The sequence below is a fragment of the Bombus huntii genome, unplaced genomic scaffold (genome assembly GCF_024542735.1).
Source record: "Bombus huntii isolate Logan2020A unplaced genomic scaffold, iyBomHunt1.1 ctg00000149.1, whole genome shotgun sequence".
Classification (NCBI taxonomy): domain Eukaryota; kingdom Metazoa; phylum Arthropoda; class Insecta; order Hymenoptera; family Apidae; genus Bombus; species Bombus huntii.
This window is the reverse complement of record NW_026099393.1, coordinates 87,501-90,000: the sequence shown is the minus strand read 5'-3', so window position 1 is coordinate 90,000 and position 2,500 is coordinate 87,501. Positions and strand designations below refer to the sequence as shown.

The following is a 2,500-nucleotide window of genomic DNA, read 5'->3' as shown; positions in this document are numbered from 1 at the left end:
TTCGTAACGGACTCACATGCGCATCTTCCTCGGGTACAGAAACGCTGCGGAAAACACCTCGAGCTTGTAGTTACAGCAGCACCCGTGTATAGCCGATCTTAGACACACGCTAGTTCGCACACGCGTTACATATATAATATGTAAGATTTCCGACGAACGTGGCTTTTCGGGAGCCAGGCGCGCGGGCAGAGAGATACACGACGACGGGGAAAATTCGTCCCGATACGAGTACGTGTACTCTCCGATCTCCGCGCGACGCTGGGGATCATACCTCCCTAAGTCGTCAGAGCGCTCGAAGAAATCTCGCGTGTGCGTTCCCGGATCTACGGCTGATACTTTCGGGGCTTGTAAAAAAGCACAGAGCGTGTAAAACGCAACGACGACCCATCGATGCGACGGTCCTCGTTGTTGTCAGTCGCTTTCGCGAAGAGACGGAGTGGGCATTCGATCCCTGGGGCTGTACGAGAGTCTTAAGAAAAGACGGTAGATTATGGCAAAGTTTCGCACGCCATCGAGTTTAGGTTTTTTTTTTTGGTTCTCTCTTCTCTCCTCTCTCGACCGAGTTCCCATATTTGCTTTCTCTCTCAGTCTCGCCAAATATAATATTCTTTTAAGACGACGTCGGGGGCGCGGACCTTCGTGCGTCGAACACCGGCAAACGTAGCATATATCGCCTGATATGAAAAAAAAAATCGGTCACGAGGAGAACACTACGAGTATATACGTTCGATAACCGATACACGAAGCGGTGCATAAGCGGGCGGTCGCCCTCGTAAGGACGACTCACGACGCCGCGAGCACTCACGCAGGTCCGTGACCGGTTCTCTCCGCTCTTATTCGTATCCCTTCGTATACCTTCGTCCGACTCTGAAACGTTCTCTTATAATTTTTAAGAAGAACGACGGCGGGTTGTCAAGGCAAGAAGGGACAGAGAGAGACAGAGGTAGAGTTTCGTAGTCTCCCGTGAACACGATAGATTATATATCGAGCATGCGTACGACTTGCACGGTCTCTGCACGACCGCGACGAACGCCGACGAGCGTCCAACAATCGCTCGTACGTCGCGTATGTTCTCTCCGTCCGCTCTTATTCGTATCCTCGTTCTTGTACCTTCGTCCGACTCTGAAACGTTCTCTTATATAAAGAAGAACGACGGCGGGTTGTTAAGGCAAGAAGGGACAGAGAGAGACAGATACGGAGAGTAACGATACGCAACGCAAGCAGTCTTAGGTTTACGTGAGCAACCCTCAGCCAGGCGTGGTCCAGGAATTGTATCCGTGGACCGCAATGTGCGTTCGAAATGTCGATGTTCATGTGTCCTGCAGTTCACACGTTGACGCGCAATTAGCTGCGTTCTTCATCGACCCACGAGCCAAGTGATCCACCGTTCAGGGTAATCTTTTATAAATTTACAACAGTTCAATACTCAAATGTACTCTTCTCGGTTCTAGCGAAGCCGAGTTCCGTCACGTTCGACCAACGGGAATCGAACGCGCAGAAGTCGCCATAGGATTGACGACACAAAAACGTTCGAAAAAAAAAGAAAACGACGAACGCGCGAAGATACGCGCGTTCGCCGGCCGGGCGTAAAGTACATTATGATATATAACAACCATCGAGATCGAAGCTCCGTTCGTCAGGAAACGACGGGGATATATACACCCGATTCTGAATCCTCTGTACAGCACACGATCTCGCGAACGAGTAAGCACGGTGGCTAGCCCATGTTATATATGTGTTTGATTCTACTCTCTCGTCCAATTATTCAAGAAACAGCGCGCGTGCATCTCTCCATCGTTCGGGTGATAGTAAAGATTCGATGGGATTCGCGCGGCCGTCCGCCTCGAGCGGTCTTTCGTCCCAATATCCAGAAGCAGAGTTTGAAAAACTCTAGCGACGGCACGGGTGTCCGACTCACGACATCGAGGTTTCGAAGCCGGCGATCCCCTCCGAACGGATGGCGACCACGCGACCGACTGAAAGCATGAAAAATCGACGAAAGATAGAACACATCTCCGTTCGGGTGGTGTTTTTTCTTTAAAAAAAAAAAAAAAACAAAAATTCGATGGGACTCGCAGCCATCGTCCTCGCGCGGTCTTTCGTCCCGATATCCAGAAGCAGAGTTTGAAAAACTCTAGCGACGGCACGGGTGTCCGACTCACGACAACGAGGATAGACAGCCGGTCCCCTCCGAACGGGTTATGCGACGATAAACTCGATGAAACTTTAGTCTCGTTCAGGTAGTGTGTGTCTTGTAAATCAAAAATTCGATGGGACACGCATCCATCGTCCTCGCGCGGTCTTTCGTCCCAACATCCAGAAGCAGAGTTTGAAAAACTCTAGCGACGGCACGGGTGTCCGACTCACGACAACGAGGATAGACAGCCGGTCCCCTCTGAACGGTATATTATATATGAGATGATAGACGACAAACTGGATGAAACTTTAAGTCTCGTTCAGGTAGTGTGTAAATCAAAAATTCGATGGGACTCGCATCCGT

The 2,500-nt window shown here is 50.3% G+C and overlaps 1 long non-coding RNA gene and 1 other non-coding gene across 2 annotated transcripts in view; both read right to left on the bottom strand.

The window, feature by feature from the left end:
• Positions 1–78, bottom strand: part of LOC126877341 (uncharacterized) — a 25,941-nt gene extending 25,863 nt beyond the window's left edge. The window contains exon 1 of the long non-coding RNA XR_007694935.1: positions 1–78. This exon is cut by the window's left edge and continues 511 nt beyond it. This is a non-coding gene — a long non-coding RNA (uncharacterized LOC126877341).
• A 1,163-nt stretch (positions 79–1,241) lies between these two features.
• On the bottom strand, positions 1,242–1,396 carry LOC126877354 (5.8S ribosomal RNA). The gene has a single exon (XR_007694947.1). It is a non-coding gene; the product is annotated as a 5.8S ribosomal RNA (ribosomal RNA).
• Positions 1,397–2,500: the final 1,104 nt, after the last annotated feature.